The sequence below is a fragment of the Lissotriton vulgaris genome, chromosome 1_1 (genome assembly GCF_964263255.1).
Source record: "Lissotriton vulgaris chromosome 1_1, aLisVul1.2, whole genome shotgun sequence".
Lineage (NCBI taxonomy): Eukaryota > Metazoa > Chordata > Amphibia > Caudata > Salamandridae > Lissotriton > Lissotriton vulgaris.
Window position 1 is genome coordinate 1,159,282,541 of NC_141685.1, and position 20,445 is coordinate 1,159,302,985.

The following is a 20,445-nucleotide window of genomic DNA, read 5'->3' on the forward strand; positions in this document are numbered from 1 at the left end:
GGAAGTCTCAACAAGCATTGATACCAGCAAATAAACCCAAGCGCACAGCATGTCGAACCCACCAGGCGCTGCAACCGCTGGAGCACAGCAACCAGGAAACCCACGAGCCATCGCAGCAGGTGGACAACAACAAAGGACCACCCCCAGTGCAACAAGCAGGAGCACCAACACAATAGTCAGCACACTCCCAGATTCAAGCACTACCACCGTTTAGTGAGCTCATTGACCCATCCACAGCAGCTACAAGGTGGGCACACTGGATTGGACGCCTGAACAACTATTTCGTAGCAACCCGAAAAAAAGACAATGAAGTCAAAAGACCGCTACTGCTGCACTTCGGATTTACAAACTCTTTACACCTCTCCCAAACACAGGAGCAGCCACCAACTACGACACCGCTGTTAGAGCACTGAATGCCCATTTTGACCCGCAACTTAACCCACACTACGAATGCTTCAAATTTCGACAGTCAAGGCAGAGAGAGGGGGAAACAATGGATGCATTCCACGCCCCCCTAAGGGAACTCATCAGCACCTGCCCGGAAGACGACCAGACAAAAGAAGTAACCACCCAGCTGATTCAGAGATGCCGTAGCAAACAGCTGATAACGCTAATACTGCGCCAGCCTCGCATCACACTAGAAGAAATACTACTCTTAGCTCGGTCGCATGAGCTATCTGACGTCAGATCCACAGCGATGGAAGTAGCCCTCAACCCTAATTCAGACACAGGAACAACAGTGAAAACTGAGAGTCGATGCCATCCGCAGCTCTGGCCGAAGTGGGCGAAGACGATGGCCAAATAGAACGCCACGACGATCAACGTGCGGATACTGCGGACGAGAAGAACACTGCCCGATAGCTGTCCTGCCGGAGGGAAGACATGCTCGAAGTGCGGAGTACCCAACCACTTCGCAAGTGTGTGCAGAGGTGGTTTCCGCGGAAGAAGCCAGTCAGGAAGGAAAACGGTATCAGGAGTAGTCAGACACCTAACCATGGACGACACACAGCTCTCGCGCTTGACTAAGTCCCAACATCGCCAACTCAAGCGCCTAGACGACTCTTCCACCGAAGAGGATGATGAATGCTACTTTGTATCATTCACCAGCGACTTGAAAAAACGGCGGAGGCCACAACCCAAATGCCAGATCCAAATCGATGGATCACCAGGGACAGGAGTAATAGAAACAGGTGCCACCGTCAACGAGATGGGGATACAACATTACAAGGCCCTTAATCCAAAACCACGCCTGGTCCCGTCCACGGTCTGTATCTTCACATATTGAAGCCACAAACCGCTTCCCCTGCGAGGCCAAATGATAGCTCAAGTCAAATCCGAAGATCGAGAAGTGACGACAACATTCCACGTCGTCGACAAAGAAGCGGACCTCCTTGTTGAAAGTCACACAGTGGAGGACCTACAGCTCATTGCATTCGCCAACGCTGTAAAGACCCTGCAGACCGAAGATATCCTACAGCTCTTCCCATCCCTGTTTGAGGGCCTAGGAACAATCAAGAGGGCACCTGTGAAGCTTCACATAGACAAAGCCATCCAACCCATTGCGCTAAGAAACCGTAGGATCCCATTCCACCTGCGGGCCGCAGTGGAACAAGAGCTGGCCCAATTAGAGAAACAAGGAGTCATCGAGAAAGTGACTGGACCAACGCCATGGGTGTCTCCCAGGGTGATAGCAGAAAAACCTTGACAACCAGGTAAAATAAGGATCTGCATTGACATGCGCATGCCTAATAAAGCAATAAAGAGATAGAGGCACATAACTCCCACGGTGGACGACATCTTAGCTGACCTAAACGGATCCCAATGGTTTTCGACACTGGACCTTAACGCTGGCTATCACCAGTTGAGGTTAGCAAAGGAGAGTAGGTATATCACTATCCTTCTCAACCAAACTGGGCCTCAGAAGATATAAAAGACTGAACTTCGGAATATCCTCAGCTGCCGAAATATTCCAAAACACCATCAAGGAAATACTATCAGGTCTGCAAGGCGTGCTAAATGTCAGTGATGACATACTGATACATTCCAAGACAAGTGAAGAACATTATCGCAGGCTGAGAGCCACCCTCAAAAGACTAGCAGAACACGAGGTAACTCTACACAAAGATAAGTACAAGTTTTTCCAGAAGTCCATAGAATTCTTTGGGTACGTGTTAGATGCCGAAGGAGTTAGGGTAGATCCCCACAAATCTCAGGCCATTCGAAACGCACCTGCACCTACGAGAGCATCTGAAGTAAGAAGTTTCCTTGGAATGGCGCAGTACTGCGCGAGGTTTATCCCAAACCTAGCAACCATCGCTGAACCCCTGCGCAACTTAACAAAGAGAGTCCTTGGAAATGGGCCCGAGAAGAAGAAGAAGCCTTCAATAAAGTAAAAGAAGCCCTGCTAGATGGAACTACTATGGCCTACTTTGATACCGCCAAGCATACTGAAATCTTAGTAGATGCCAGCCTGGTCGGTCTGGGTGCTCTACTAACTCAAGTGACTGAGCCAGGAATATGGGCCCCCTTAGCATTTGCCAGCAAAGCGCTCACGTCAACAGAATCAAGATACTCCCAAATAGAAAGGGAAGCACTAGCGGTTAAATGGGCGTGTAACCACTTTCACTTGTACATCACAGGATATCCCTTTCGGATGGTAACAGACCACCGACCACTAATACCACTATTCAAGGGCACCGCTCTTCATCCACCACCACGGATTGAGCGCTGGGCAATCCAAATACAACAATACCAGATGGATCTCGTGTATAGGCCAGGATCGAAGAATCCAGCTGACTTTTCATCTCGCCATCCCACAACAGAGGAGGCGACTGAGAATGAACAAGACATGCAAATGGAAGAGTTTGTGAACATGATGTCTCAGTGGGCCTGCCCGCAGGCACTGTCAGCCACCACCATCATAAACCAGTATGCAAATGACGCAATCATCCAACGCGTCCCCGAAGCAATACAAGCAGGATGCTGGTAAGGATTTCTCTTCAACACCCAAAACTGGTTGAAGCAGAACGAATACGACTGGGAAAGTTCTGGAAAGTACACAACAAACTCAGCATTGCTGAGAATGGGCTCATACTGAGAGGACTTCGAGTGGTAATACCCCTCACCTTACAGGAACAGGCAACAGCGCTCGCACACGCCGGGCATCAGGGCACCCGAAGAATGAAAGCCAGAATGAGGGAGAAAGTATGGTTCCCTGACCTCGAGAAGGAGGTGGACACAGTTGTACAAAACTGCAGGGCATGCCAGCTAACAAGCGCACCCGAAGCCCTTGCGCCTGTCGTCACAGAAGATCCAGTACCAGCACCTTGGTCGTGGGTCAGCCTAGACTTCGGCAGTTTCCCTGATGGGCGGATCACAGTAGTCCTCATCGATAACTATACCAAATACCCAGTTGTGGAGGTAGCCACATCCACGAGCTTCGTGAACGTCCAACTAGTCTTAAACAAAACTTTCGCCAGGTTTGGAATTCCACAGGTGCTCAAGACAGACAACGGACCCCCATTCCAGGGCAGCGACTTCAAGGAATTTTTGAAAGGGCTGGGGGTAAAGCACCATGGCATCACACCACAATGGCCCCAAGCCAATGGTGAAGCTGAAAGGTTCATGAGAACCATCAACAAGACTCTGCGGATAGCCACTGCAGAAGGAACTGATGCCAAAGAGGCACTACAACATTGTCTTAGAGAGTATCGGAGCACCCTCCACAGCACGACCCAAAGATCACCATGGTCACTCATGCTGTCTGAACCACGGGGGGATCTCCTTCCCATGGCAGAAGACTGGAGGCCGGAACCATACTCCCCCGAAGCCACTCAAGAGCGAAGACGGAGGAACAAAGACCAGGCTAGTCAGAAGAGGAGAGCCCATGACCGAGAACTGGCACCTGGAGACTCGGCACTTATCTTAACCCGAAGACCGGGAGGAAAATTCTGTACCCCATATGAGGCCGGGCCCTGGGTAATCACAGCAACCAAAGGTACTGCAATAACTGCACAACAGAATGGAGAAGAGTAACCCGGAACATCTTGTGGTTCAAGCGAATACCGTCTGATCTTAGTGGTGAGGAGCGAGTGGATGAGCCGCGGGCTAGTGAGGCTGCTGAAAGCAGGTGAGAACAAGTCTGTCCTGATTGGGCAACCGACTTACCTGAAGCACCCGAACAGTCACCCCGAGGATCTCATAATGACTACTTACCTGCCAGAGGGAGGCAACGGTATGATCTCCGACCAAATCCAAGACCCAACCAAAGACTTACTGATTTTGCCTGCCGAGTAGCCGTCCAGGTGAACAATGTCAAAAGACCAACTTGGGAAGGGATGTAGCACTCAAGTATTTCCACGGGGTCTCCGCTGAGCCCCGGAAACACCTGCAAACTTTGTATCACCTTCTGGCCAGGCTTGGCCAGAGGCGATAAATAAAAGGAACGGAGTCGCTCAGGACTTCCGGTCCATCAGAGTATCACTGAGTGTGTGTCTTTATTCCCCAGTGTCCTATAATACAGTGTAAGGCCTGTGCCTGGGTCACGCCGTGACTGTCAGCCCCCAATCAGCGAGCGACCCCCCCACAGCACTCAGTGGAGCAGGGAAGGACTTCATGTAGCAGCAGTTGACATACTCTGGGAATGTATTGGGGACAGTGGTGCACCGCGAGGGGCCTGACAAAGAAGTGGCAGAATTAGAGGAGGGGTGTGAAGGGGAGATGTTCCAGGATGCAGGTTCCTGGATTCAGGTCCTGTCTCTGTCTGACTCCCCTCGATGAACACATCTTCTCGTCAACATACACTGCCCGCCATATGTTCAGTCTCTTTACAGAAATCACATCACAAGGCAAGGTAATAACCTAACTCGCGCTTGCTTTCTTCTACATTACAACATCAAACTCATGTCAGACTCGCCTCACCTCTCACAGACAGGCACCCGTCTCATAGTCACTCATACTTACATTCACCCCCACCCCCGTTGATAATGAATTATTCTGAAATGTATGCATTGTTTCTTTTTTGCAGTCCCCCCATCAGGTGCATTGGTAGCTAAAGCTGGAGCAGGAATAGCCTCCACAGTGCTAGAGCAGCAAGACACCACATCTAAACACCACCCACACAGGTATGCTACACTGATTTCCATGTCACTAACAAACTCATGAGAAAACATTAATGCTTCTCTGTTATATATTTTGAGATAAAATGTGCTCAACACAAACTTGTACAATAATCGAAAATGCCTTTAACTGACTCATTAAGGTCATGTCTTGATTCACATTTAAGATTTTAACAATTACAAGTACCAAGGCAAAAGCTACAACGTCACAGATGCTTGCCCTCCTGTGCAGGACCTTCCTGAATTCAGCCATCAGCCAACAAGTACACTCCTCCACCCCTCAACTTAGGTGCATCTCTGGTCTTCTCTCAATCTTCCGAGTGACACCTGGTGAGAAGGACTTCTTTGCTATTCAATAATGTCCCTTCCACAACAAGTGAGATGTCACCCATGCTGATGAGGGGGAGTTTGCACAGGTGAATGCTATCCTCTGCGAGGATCTGTGCAATCCTCTGTGCGGGGTTGATAATGGCCACCTGGGGTAGATCCTTCAAAAATTCAAAAACCACCAGCAACATGCCCCAAGATTGACAGAGACCTGTATCTTTGTTGACATTAAAGAAATTACTTCAAGACATGGTGAAATTGCACCAAACACATCTCTGTGTGTCGACGGAGGCTAATTCAAGGTGCCATGCTGATTATACAGACCATATCACATAGGTGCCTTTGTCAATCAGGAGGCCCAAGCCATGTGCTTCAGTCAATTAGGGTACAACACCAACCTGCAACGCCCACCTCACCCACATACCATACCAACAACCCACCTTCAGGACCATTCCCCTCCCCAAAGTGGGCATGGACATCAGCATCAAACCCCATGAATAATTTATCTACCAGTCATTGATTCATCCTGACACAACCAGGCCACAATAAATAACTTCTCCTACATTCATCTTCTTGCACAGAAAAAAACACGACATTTTACAAGATATCAACTGTTTGATGGGAGAGAGAGCAAAAGATTAAAAAAATAGTACATTCGTCCATGCATGTATGGAGCTATAATTAAATTGGGGGATGGGCAGGGACTGAAATAACGTAGAGAATGTCAGATGGGAATAATGTTATGCCAAGCCCTTGCACACTAAAGTATAGATTATTACAAGTACAAAAAACGATTTGTCATCAAGAAACAACCAATAATGTACAAAATGTTTTAATATTAATGTCTTGTTCTGCGTCCAGCCAACACGTGTATTGTCGTACGGGACAAGAAACCCGCGACTTCCTCAGGGCTGGTAAAAGAATAATATAAAAAGCATAGTGTAAGCCCACCAGTTGTCGGGCATTGACATTACAATATAATAAATGATTTATACATGATTCAAAACATGTCATGATATGCAAAAATACAATCCCGCCATCAAAGGAGTGTGGCCAGCAAGAGATAGTGAGGGCAAAGGAAATAATGTTATAATGTAATAAAAAATGGAAATAGTTCAAATAATATATAGTCACAAAGAAAGTTCAAATACCCAATTAATGTTCAATTTCAAAGTAAAAGCCCAGTATCCAAATACATTTTAAAGTCAATCCTCCAACCCTGATTAACTGTTTGAAATGCTATCCTGGGTTAAGAAACACAGTTCTTGGCCATCCTCGTTATCAGAAGCTAGGACCACCATCAGCTCCTCGTTTGGGGCAGGCAGTTGTGGGTGCAAGGCAGACCGTACACCACCTAAGAATCAGAAGTCAAATTGGTCACTGAAATAATGTGTTGAATAAATGCCAATATGGATTTTGAAGAGGCATAGGTACGATCAACCAATGTCTCAACCTAAACCTGATTATTGGGAAATGCACTGTGGCCAGCAGTCTGTTCTTTAATTAGCCTTTATGTACTTAACAATGGCCTTCAACCGTGTTAATTGGGCTACGTTGTGGCAATCTCTTATTAACTTGCAAAGGTTCCATCGTAAGTACACCTGTTGGTCTGCTTGTGCACGGACACTAAGGCTCGAATCAGGTTTGGTAACAAAGGAGAAGTAACTGATGAATTAAGTATTGGTGGTGGGGGGGGGGCTCTCCAGGGGTGACTTTTTCTGAAAGACCATAGATAGTTGAGCGGGTTCCTCCCAAAAATGCTTCAACCCTAATTTAATGAACCAACCATGGACGTGCTTAAGCCATGGCAAAGCTGTGCCATGGTTGAGCCGTAGAATTTTCTCTAGCCCTTCTTTATAATGCACAAGCTCTTCTGTGGACCACAATCGTACCCAGAACAACAATGGTCTTAGAATTGCCTGGTGGTCCAAGCGGCGTACATTTAGGTCCATTACTATAGGTATTAGAGGAGTACGCGTCGGAAGGCGTAATCATTTCCTAAAAAACTTATTTTCACCTACCATAAAAGTATTATTGGATGAGGGTCCCCACAATTCTGCCCCGTAGAGTGATGCCGATTGTGCCCTGTACCTATATGCTTCAAGGGCTGGGGATACCGCTTTAGACATGCTGCTCTCATGTTTCTTAACTATTGGCAGGGTATTTTGGAGTAGAATAGTCTTATTTTTCTCCAGTTGCGGTTTCTAAGACATTTTAGTGTCCAAAGTTATCCCTAAATATTTACAATTTTGCACACCTTCTAGCTTCTGATTTTTAACAGTTAAGTTCTTTTTAAAAGACTTATGTGGATTAATTGTCATATATTTTATTTTGCTAGAATTTATTTCCAGGCCCTTAGCCTCACAATATGTACCAAAGGTATTTATTAAACATTGTAAACCTTATGGAGTTTGGGATAATAAGATGGTGTCGTCTGCAAATAGGAGGGCGGGTACTGGCACCCCACCTAATTTGGGAGAATCATGTTTGCAGCCCAATGAATACTCTGGAATGTCATTTACATACAGTGAAAATAAGGTGGGTGCCAGCACACATCCCTGCCTAACTCCCCTATTTACTCTAATTGGCTTGGTGAACTCCCCCCTCGGCCCCCATCTGGCCTTTGCAAAATTATCCGCTTGCAATCTTATAATTTGCAATAGCATTTCCCCCGGTACTCCCCATTCTTTCAGCGATTTCCAGAGGAGACTTCTAGGGATGAGATCGAAGGTGGCGTTTAAGTCAACAAAGGCGATATACAGATGGCCCTTCTTAAATACTGTATATTTCCAACTCATACAAAGGAATCTGAAAACCGGGTCCATTGTGCTGGTTCTGGCTCTAAAGCGGCCTGATATTTTGATAAAATATTGTTCTCCTCAATCCAAGCATTTAATTTTGTTAAAATATGTTGAGCAAAAACTTTATGTAAAACATCTATTAGACTAATCGGTCGATAGTGCGAAGGGTCCTGGCGATTACCTTTTTTTTAAATTGTTGTGATTTCGCTGCCTTTCCATGATTCCTGTATTAACCCACCTACGGCAACTGAATTACATAAAAAATTATTATAAGGGCCCCAAACTTCTTTATCATGCCTTATTAAATCGCCCGGTATCTTATCAGGACCTAACGCTTTTCTTGGTTTTACTGCATCTATAGCTAACAGAGTATCTTCCAAACTAAAATGTAAAAGGGCTACAGTTGGCGCTGTTACATAATCTTGCATGTCAAGTTGTATATCACTCGTAGATTTGGAATAAAGGCTGACCCATGTTTTAGCATCTAAAAAGAGGTCCTTGCAGCAACTCTCCATCTTATTTCCTTTAGATATCAATCGCCAAAAACTAGAATGGTCCTTGGCTACCCTGCACTGATCAGTTCAGTCCAAATATTATCATCCCATGGTTTTTTGATTTATTTCTGTTAGCAATTTCTTGATCTTGGTCCTTTTCTCCCTTAAGATCACTATGTTTTTAACATTTGTTGCCATGATGAGTTCCCTTTTCCATCACTGCACTCTTTATTATTCCAAGGATTCTTAACATCAATTTCCCCCTTTTTACAATCTTTAGGAATCCTACTCAAGATAGGTGTCAGTGCATCTAACAGTGTATGATGAATATCCATGATTGGGCAATATGGAGCAGGAAGATCTACATATGGAGAAATAATGTCTACAAAAGTTTTGTAGATCTGTTTCATGGCCTTTTTGTTTCCCCCTATAGAGGGCCATTTTACGGCTCTACGGTTGTTACTTAGTAGTTGTTCGATGACAGTAAAGTTAATATCTCTATTGTTCAATGGTGTTAATTGAAAAAAATTGACTGCTATTGTCAAACATAGAGGATAATGGTCACTATCAGATCTTTCCTCAACTACGAGATCATGTAAAATTGGCCAAAGGTCAATGGATACCAATATGTAATCAATACAACTCTTGTCATTACTCCTGCTAAATGTAGCAGCATTCGGGCTGTCAGAAGGCAAATGGCTGTTGCAAGCTCGGAGACCATGTCCTGACACCAATCTTGTTAACTGTGCAAAAGCAACTATGCACTGTACTGCCGGGGTACTTTCCAATGGGGGAATATTGTTTGCCATGTCTTCTTCTTTGAAAATATTTAGAGCCCCACAACAGGCTCAAATTTACGATTAAAATCGCCCCCACAATTACCTTAACCCTTGGGTCAATTGTGCCTAAAGATTGGTCAAGTTGTTCTATTACAGGCGATTCTTTGCTAGCTATACTAGATCTATTGTAATTGTTTATTATGTATACCTAATTTTTGTCTTGTGTTCGGATCTTCACTTCAACTAAATCCTGTGATGAAAAATTCAACTGTAATATATCAATACATAACGTAATATTTATCCAGATAACAAGACCTCCTAAGGCCTCCCTCTAGTCGAGGGAATAGCATTAACGCCATATGTTTTGAATCCTATTTTATATGGGATTTCTAAGGCCCAGGTTTCTTGCAAGAGAATTACTTCACTTTACCTAATGTACTCTTGCCACTCTGCATCAACTTGTTTTCTTGACAGCCCAGCTATATTCCATGATGTAAATCGTATTTCTGGTTGCCCTTCATTCCTAGTTAGTTGATTAGGTGCTACTTCCATCCCAGTCCTAGTTCCTCCAATATCCTGACCCATATCATCTTAATTGGTACATTTGAGATTAAAATAATCAGCTCCTTTATTTTGTACTGACTGGTTAACCTCTTCTGTAACCACACTCTCGTCAGGCGAAGTTGCTGACAATACCTTTAATTTATCATGGAGTGTAGCCGCTTCGTGTACTAATGCAAGACATATCCCGTCCTGATCCTTGTATAAATCTAACTGACCATTTTGAGTATCTGTGGAAGCAGTGAATACTGGAGCCTGAGAACCATCTGGTAACTGCGATTCACATTGTAATACAGATGATTGTCAGTCTTGGGCAGTTAAATCTGATAGAGCCTGAAACCTGTTGGAAAGAGAAATTGGAGTGGGATTGTACAAAAAAGGCCCAAGTGGAGGTTTGTAGAAGTATCCCAGAGGAAGGCCACAAATGCTAGTGTTCTGAGTAGAGGCTAAGGGTAAGGCACAAGAGTTTAATAAATTGAGAACCATCTGTGGCCTGAGGAAATTAATCGCAATGCAGTCAACATCAATACACTTGGGAGATGCACCAACCCCCCAACTCTGCGGACCAATAAGATCTCCTTTATGGCGGACGGATGGAATCTTTTATGTTTTACTAACCAATCTGTGGATTTATTACATAAATCGACCCACGTCTCCCTCTGATCTTCCCTAAGAGGAGGGACGCCCTCCAGAACTAGCACATAGGGACGCATGGCTGGTGGTAGCTTCAACACATCAGTATTAGGCTTCAAACAAACATTAGTTAGGCCACTTGCTATATTGTTGGACCCAGTGTCTGTGGCTGAGCATTGTGAAACAGTATTGTGTGGCTTCTACATATTTCCTGTTCAAGCCTTTGGGTACTTCCTGTGTTTTGCTTTTTGTTGCATTGTGATTTATCAAATGGCAATCATTAGCCTTACCCTCTAGATTTCGCAAATTCTCAAGTTGATTACCCTCTGCTACTACCTTCAGACCCTCTCTCACTGTAGCATTTGGTTGCTGAGTCACATTATTGCTACATAGATTATTTAAGCTGTTTATGGCAAGAATCAATCGATCTAGTTTTTCCCATAAAGGAGTCAATTTCTTTTCAAACAATTCTTCAACACAGGCTAGCACTGTACTTACTACAGAGCCCTCTACTGTAGAATGAGTGGCAGTTGTAACATTCACAGTACTATTGTGTCTTGTTTCAGGGAGCAAAGGGACCACATCAGTCTGTGTACCAACCGAAGTAGTGATCAACACGTCATGAGCAATTACCTTTTTAACATAATTACCAAGTTGAGATCCCTTCACGTTCTTAACTTTTTGTGCACCCCGCTTTCCCTTTGTTGATGGCTCTGTGTCCTTTCCTGCATGAGAGGTTTTGGAACTCCTTGCTCTGGTGGCCATACAAGGAGCTTCCAAAACCGCAGGTAGAGTTGAGTCCGTAACTAACACAGGTGAATTCGGTGGCACGTTTGAGGGCATTATAGATGGCAATGTTTGTGCAAAGTCCCCCAGATTAGAATCAGAGACGCCCAGTGATAGACGTCTCTGCCGAGTAGATGGGTCCAAGGAAACGCGCTGTTCAGTTAATTCTATTTCATGAGTCAATAAGGACTCCGGCCTAACTAAAAAGGCGTCCAGTGTGCCCGCAACTCCTTTATGCTTATTCATAGTTGGGCTGTAAAACACCAATCCCTACACCAAACCCCACAAGTGTATACAAATATTATGATTTAGGTAGTAGATTATAGACATACTAACAGTACCTGATTACTAACAGCTTTTGACCTTGGCTGTTGGTCAGAAAGATGGCCCAACCGGCCTCCTCTGGGCGCTTCCAAAGCGCCTCCTGGTGCTTCTACCATGACGTAGTTGATGGTGCGCCGCTCACAGCAGACTGGTAATGGAGTGGATGGACGAACAGCCGCCTTAAACTGAACTCGGACAAGACGGAAGTCCTTATCCTGGGATCATCCCCTTCGCCTGGGACGACTCCTGGTGGCCCCCGGCCCTGGGCACCGCTACCAAACCGACGGACCACGCACGCAACCTGGGCTTCATCCTGGACTCCTCCCTGTCAATGACCAGACAAGTCAACGCCGTGCCATCCTCGTGCTACAACACCCTGCGCACGCTCCGCAAGATCTTCAGATGGATCCCCACGGAAACCAGGAAGACCGTCACCCAGGCACTCGTCACCAGCCGACTGGACTACGGGAACACCTTCTACGCCGGAACCACAGCGAAACTTCAAAAAAGACTCCAACGCATCCAAAACGCCTCCGCCCGACTCATCCTCGACATCCCCCGACACAGCCACATCAACGGACACCTGAGAGACCTACACTGGCTCCCCGTCAGCAAGAGAATCGCGTTCAGACTCCTCACCCACGCACACAAGGCTCTCCACGACCTGGGCCCCAAGTACCTCAACGACCGCATGACCTTCTACACGCCCACCCGCCAGCTACGATCGACCGGCCATGCACTCGCCACCGTACCACGCATCCGCAGAGCCACCGCCGGAGGAAGATCCTTCTCCTACCTGGCAGCCAAGACGTGGAACTCCCTCCCCACCCACCTCCGGCGAACCCAAGACCATCTCGCCTTCAGGAAGCAGCTCAAGACCTGGCTGTTCGAGCAGTAACTTTCCCCTCCCCCAGCGCCTTGAGACCCTCCCGGGTGAGTAGTGCGCTATACAAGTGATGTGATTGATTGATTGATTGAGGCAGGTGGAGGCAAGAAGAGAGAGATCAGAGTCAGCAGCCCCCCTGGGCAGAAGTGGTAGCAGGTAACTGTGGCGCTAAGCGGGACCCTGTTTGTCTCCACTAGCCGGCCCTGCTTTAAATGACGCTAAAAGACAGGCAGACACTACTCGTCGATCTGGTCACACTCGCAACAAACACCCACGTGCAGCACACAACTAAACAACAACTTAAACCACAGCTGAGCGATAACTTCCGGAGTACCCCACTGTCTCTTTTAGTGTAGGAGGATGGACCTGTCTTGGGGCCTCACCTGGACCCCCACCTTCTGTAGCCAAGGCTGTCCATCAACAGTTCTGGGACTCAGGGCTTGGTGGTAGATTATTGTTGGTGGGAGGTGCACACTTTCAAGGCTTGTGTAGTCCAGCCCAGACTTGTCTAGTGAGCTGGTTTCAAGCCCCCACCTCTGCTCCGCAAACACAGGATGCCAAAGCCCCAAGACGCCTACAGTGCCCAGTGCAGCACCGCGTAGCAGACTCCTCGACCTTCACCACGATTGGGATGGGAGGCGCTGCTGTTTGCACCTCCGCTGGCGTATTTAACTATTTTGGGCTTCTCGCTGATTGGGGCCTCTGTCGATCGGGCTGCTTTGATCTGTGATAACCTCTCTGTAGCGATTACTCACGGCTTCCGTGTGATGGTTGCGGGCTGCAGGTCTGCTTGCTCTGCTCTCTGGCGAATCCCGCAGCCCTCCGCACAGACAGGTAGGTTTGTTTGGCCCCCTGAGGGTGAGCGCAAGCTGTACTCCCGCTTGCTAGGTCTGGGAGGTCTGGGGGAGTAAGAGGCAATCTCCCACTGGTGCCACAATCGTCTTCTCCAGCGGCGGCAGCCCCGCTCAGTTCACCGGGCGCTTCTTGCGATGTGTTCAAGGAGTGGCGGGAAAGTTACAACGGCTGTCAGTTGTGGCTGGTTCAAACCACCAATGTTCAGGTAGCCCACTCTGTGTAGCATTGTATATAGTCTTGCCGATATTTTGGTCTCGTTATTATGGCAGCCGTATTATGGTAACTTGAGATTTCACACTTGATATTTGGCACCAACACGGACACTCCACTACCACAATGCAGTGCCCTGTTCCGCAATCCTTAAAACTTCAGGCAAGCTGTGACAGGCTCTGGTTACGAGTGCCTGCTGATCTCGCTGGCGAGAAAGTCATCCTTGCCCCGCCGTGGTGAGCACCTCTATTAACTAATTTTACTAAGTCTTTTACTAAGACCTGTGACCCAAAATTCCGAGACCCTTAATTATTACGGTGGGTAAGGAAGTATTATTAAGCACTAGTTCCTTGCCTTACCCGGGGTCAATCACAGTTAATCTGGGACATGGCCTGTGCTTATCGCACAAATTGGGACCAATTTTTCCAGTGCTATTCGCTCTCTGAAAAGTCTCCCGTCCCCTAAGGTAGAGAGGGCTCTTACATCCCTCTTGCAAATATATTCAGCATGGTGAAACAAAAACCAGAGCACACAATAATAATAATTTCTCGTGAATAGTATCACAAATGTTTACGCAAGAAGGGATGTTGATCACCACAAGAGATTTTTATAAGGTGTTTGTTTATTCACCAGTGGTGTCCCCTGTCAAGGAGAGTTACCACAGAAAAACACAAGTCCAGCCGACACGTCTTTCATCAACAGCCGTAGCCGTGACTCTTCAGGGCTGATTATACATGTGGAGATACTTTGTCAGGGGTCCGGTGATACTTCCAACCCTGTCCTAATCGAGTAGTTGAGAAGAAAACGGAAAGTTGAGTCAGTTTCTAAAATGAAAATTAAGAATGGCGGAGGACGTGCGGATAAAGACGTCCTCGTGAAGCAATGGCTGTGGGCCAAAGCTACAGACGTGACGGATAAGTCGGTTACCGGATAGCAACTTATGGGGCAGGCACATGGGGCTTGGGTGATTTAATTACCCTCCACAGGAAGGAAAAATTACATGGTCTGGGACTGCCGGCCATCCCCCGCCTTATCATGCAAACTATAGTAAACACTTATCAGTCAACAACAGTAAGTAAGTAAGTTAAGTAAGTAAGTTAGTTTATTGCTTGATTAATTAAAATCTTAGCAGTACACACATCAGTAAAAAATGTATAAAAGGATACATATATGTGACATCATTTCACATTGTCTTAAAAAAACAGCGTGGTGGGTATGCATTAAAATCGACCAATTTTTTGGTTAAAATTACATACAGTTTGTTTGTGATGAGGGTATAAAATTCAAGAAAGAAGTAAGGGTAAGTCCCCGTCTGGGGGTGACGCCAGTATCCGTAGTTCTAATAGTCTATTGTGTGCTCGTGGACGACTGCCTCAGGATCGGAACGTAGTGGGAGTCAAAGAGAGTTGCAGGATAAAAGAGCTTGGGTGTGCGCAACTGCGCTCAGGCTGCGGCGAGAAGCTTTATTTGGGCAGTTTTCATGTAGCGGACGAAGCTGCAGGTTAATTTAACGTTGGCCCCACTGAAGCACGCCTTCACTGCCTGTCTGCACGTCCGGATATGCATTTCATTTATATGCGGTTTTAGCAGTTCTCTCCTCTCCCGGTCTAGGAACTTACACATGCATAGGAGATGCAGCATATCTTCTTTGGTTTCGCCACATAGTCTGCATTGTGTAGATGTGAATATACGTTTCCAGGGGGGAAAATGTGGTTTGACAGGAAGGATGCCCATCCTCAGGGCCAAGAAGCCTTCTTTTAAAGGCCCAGAAAAGCTGGTACCGAAGTACGGTTGTGGTGAGCATTTTGGATAGCTTTGTATCACGAACCAGCTATGGGCCCTCTTATTTAGACATTCTTTATCATTTGCGGTGGAGACGAGCTTTGTTGACTTATTCACCAGGTCTTTTACGGCCTTAAATGGGAGTCAACAACAGAATTCTTTGGAAGGCAGGGGGTCTCGCAACCCCCCGGCCGTATTTATTAAATTATAAAAAAAAATCAAAATTAAATAAAAAAGCATTATTTACATAATTATTAAATGCAAAATTCAGACATTAGATTTACAGCGAGTTAGACAGGTATGATGGGCTAACCTTAACAAATGTCTAATACAGCGTGTTTCCTAACCGAATCTAACATCCTACATATCAATTTTGCATTCTAATAATTTCTGGTCCTACGGCAAGGTCGTTAACCGGTGTCAGATCCTTTACCCAGCTATGCCCTCACGTCTGAGTGCGCATGCGCGACAAGGGCCCGGTTACCGGGAGAGTTCGTCCCTCTCCTGGTTGCCCTCGTACGCTCCGTGAACTCCATTTAACCAAAAAGGAGGGCCCTTACACTCGCACCATTTGCTGACGTCATAGTGCATGTGTGGGGTGGCTACCAGCCTGAGGAAAGAGAGACTCCCTCCCCCGCACCCTTCCAAGCAAGCGGATATCCTGCCCCTGAAGTTCTAGGAGAGACCATTGGCCCCTCCCCCTGGGCAGCCTCATTCGTTAATGGTGCCGCCCCCTAAGGACCTTAAATTGGTGCTCATCGATTATGACCTTACCGACTGACCCACATAATAAATACGACAATTATACTAAGAAGGGAAAAAAGGCCTAAAGAAAATATTTAATGCAACAGTAACAACACAACCACTTAAGCAAATTAAAATTAACATCGCCTGTAAACGGGAAAAAAGGCCTAAGGAAGAAAACACATTATATACCTACAGCGTTGAAAAGCGTTTCAGAGGATACCTACCAATGTCCTCAACTTGAATTCTGTTACAAGGGATGGAGGGTGGGGAAAAAACAAGCCCCACTACGGGGCGAGGAGCGAGCCTGGGAAGCGCGGGGCACAAAGAGGACGCTTCCCGCGCTCCCCAGGCTCTTAAACCCACTCTTTGCCACGGGTCCCGCCCCCCTGACCCGGAAGCGTAAAACCGCTTCCGGGTCAAAGGCGGGACCAGTCAGGACGGATGAAGGGGGGGCCGGGCCCAGCCATGTGTGCGTGGGGGCCGAACGGCCCCCCCTTTCCTCATGGTCTGGGACTACCGGCCACCCCCCGCCTTATCATGCAAACTATAGTAAACACTTATCAGTCAACAACAGAATTCTTTGCAAGGCAGGGGGTCTCGCGACCCCCCGGCCGTATTTATTAAAATATAAAAACAAATGAAAATTAAATAAAATAGCATTATTTACATAATTATTAAATGCAAAATTCAGACATTAGATTTACAGCGAGTTAGACCGGTATGATGGGCTAACCTTAACAAATGTCTAATACAGTGTGTTTCCTAACCGAATCTAACATCCTACATATCAATTTTGCATTCTAATGCTCATGCTATCAGCTGACAATGTATCATTCCGTCTTTCAAGAGTTCCTTCCATTAGAATATACAAGGGACTGTTCTAACTCTGAAAAAGAAACTCAACTATGCAGTTTGTCGAATTCTGGGCCAGGTGTATGACCATTCAGTTTTGCAGGTCGCAAATTGTGAGTTTTTGTGACTCGCAATATGCGACCCCCAAAATGGAATTACTAATGTTTCTTAGACACATTTAGCGATTCCTAAAGGGGTCGCTAATGACGTGCCTCATCAATATTCATGAGGCAGGTTGCAATTTGCCAACCATTGGGAATGCCAGAACTCACATGGATGTTGGCCTGCTGGCAGCAGACCGCCATGTCTGTGACTGCTTTTTAAATAAAGCAGTTTTAAAAAAAAATGCAGCCTGTATTCCTTAAAGGAAAACAGGATGCCTTTACAAAAGAAAAATTAAACGTTTCGGTTTCATTTAAAAAAAATGTTTTAAGAGCAGGCAGTAGTTCTTTGAAGTAGGTGGTAACTGTGATTGTTTTACGACCGCATTTCCAGTCACAAAACAATTGTACATACCAGTGAGACTCTCTATTAGTAAGGGACGCCCTTGGCATGCCCCTTCCTAATAGCGACTCTCAAACCCTATTTTGCGAGTCAGTAATAAATTGCAGGCCTGCAAAATAGGGCCTGTACATATCACAACCCTTTTTAGCAGTCGCAAATGGCCCGATTTTTCAGTGTGTAACAGCTATAACGGGTCGTACATCTAGCCCTCAGTTCTTTTTCTACTATATGCATTCTACATGGAAAGCAATATTTTTAGCTAATGCATTGGCAAAGCCAGTAGGGAAGACTACACCAACGTTTGCACACACAATATATGCATACAGCTTTTGTGAATACCTGCGTTTACAAGTTAATTGGTACATTAAAGTGAGATCAATTGGGTTGCCACTGCTTGTTTTTTTTAAAGAAACCGTGTGGTATATGGGTTTGTGCTCTGGTTCTGCTTTTCCTGGATTACTTCTGGTAGTCTCTCCTGGTAGTTTCTCCAGATTCTTTTATACTGCTTAAAAAATAAATCTCTCTTTGAATCACCATCTTTTGTTTACAGTGTCTTTATCAGAAAAGGAAGCGTCCACCCTAAGGTAATGGATAATTTTTTTAATGGGCATCAGATGAGGAATTTCATACTTAATTCCGGACCGAATTAGTGCCTGAGGACAATCCCTTTTCAATCACCAAAACGTCCAGTGACAACAACAGTGTCGAGCTTTACTTCGGAACTTGATCACATTTCCCAAAGAGGACATTTTCATTACAACCCCACGTCGGGCCTCCCTTTCCCTTTACCTTCGGCTCATGCGCTGTTCGGATTGTGTTAAACGACAGCATAATTAGTGTTGAAGAAAAACATCCACTGCTTTTCCCTCCCTGCAGTTTGTATCCTCCCAAATTGAGCGTTTGCGTTTAATAATCAGTCACTCCGTTCTTAAACATTTCAATATGTTTCTGAGACAGTCAGCAGCGCGCTGGCTGTGTGGCCTTTCCCCAGAGCATGCAGATCTTACGGATTCTTCCACCATCTCTCCTCCCTTGGCCCCCACAAATGACTTACAGCAGCAGAATGGAAGGGGTGGGAGAGAAAGGCCCGAAATAATAAAACAACGTTTCTTAACTTGTCTAATTGAAAAACTTCAGAAAATGCAATGCATTGAAATTACTTCCTTCCTGACATTACAGCAGGCCGGGTCGCCTTGCGTAATTAGGGCACTTGTTTCCAGGTTTGGTTTCTGCTTATCCTTCGAAACACTTCAAGGCAGCCGCTCAAGCTTCCGTGGTGAAAATGATGGTGGTCTACGGTACACGGTGGTGTGTTGGTACATCGTTAGAGCGCTGGCATTCATAGGAGTGTCACCCAGTCTCGGATTAGAAAGTTGGGAAATCGAACATAGGCCGATGGCCCTGTAGCCAAGGCCAGTTGGTGGTCTGTTTAATGGTTGACTAAGATGTCCATTCAGCCAGGGCTGTCCCTGTCTGCACTGCAAGTGCACAACGTCCTTTGTATACCTTTCCCGAGCTTGACCCACCTCAGGCCGGCTAATAGTTACAGGCAGAGTGACAATCGGCTGCTTCTTCTGTCACAGCATGAGGTGTGCCTGCCCCCTGACTACCTCCAGGTGCGACAGAGGCCTCAAGGAGCTGCTGATGACTGGGGTATGTGTAATATCCTTTACCACTCTGTGAAAGACTGTCCCATCAATGTATGAGTAGGCATTGCAGTCTCAGTGGAACGCCATGATGTCATTTGTAATGTGGGTATGTGAGCTAGCCAGTGAGTTGCTGAGCAGTGGTTGAGGAGGGTCGATGGGACCTTCTGTATCTAATAACCTTATATCTACAATTCTTCCTCCTGGTCCTCGACTAATTGAGGTGGCAACTTGGCTCACTGGTGACGATGATGGTTTAAAGTGTTCCAGCAAAGAAGTGAGGTGGTTTTTGGAAGGTCTCAACACTTGCTGTGCTACAGAGTTACCTGGCTTGACAGGCATCATCTACAATTGGATGTGGTGTACATCTAGCCATACAACTGTGAGAATCTCCGAGTCGTTGGATAAGGGGCAGCCTGAGCCTTCTGAGGAGGTAAGAGAGAGAAGGCTCAGCTGTTCACTGTGGAGTGCGATACACTATATCGCTACTGCGCATGCACGGAAGTGACGGAGGCAGACGAACAGACTGAGACGAAAGGAGGCAAGAAGCACACAGTGAACCACTGCGAGCGGATAGCAGCGGCGTTGTGTGTTTGTTGAACTGCCTAACCGCAGTCGGAGAGGTCGCAGGAGACGCAGGAGCCACAGGAGCCACAGGAGCCACAGAGGAGCAGGCTGGGCTTGCACTTGAATTGCACTGCTTCGCCACCCGCTGCAACATTCTGGCCCACACTGCACCATGTTGGACCATTATTATTGCTGCGGTGAAGGTGAGATGAGATGAGAGACCGCCTGGAGATGGCAAGGAGAAAGGAGGTGAGGTCCGCGCATATGGAGGGGGAGGAGCCGTAAGTTGGCAGCCTTACTGTTTTTTTTTATACCAGTGCTCTCCCCACACTCCAGTCTCAGGCTCCTCTTAGTTTTTAGGTCGAGGCCTCGTCCGCACTGCTGTAAGCAGTGGTGGGCGGAGCCGAAAATTTAATGATCTCTAGTATGGGGGCTTGAACCCGCCCCTCTTCTCCATTGGCTGGCCTCGTAAATGCTGGCCAGCCATTGAAGGAGAGGGGCGTCACTCGGTTCTATCCCCGGTTGAGCAGATTCGGGGGCGTTTTTCTCTCTTTTTTTAAGCCCCGCCCCTTTT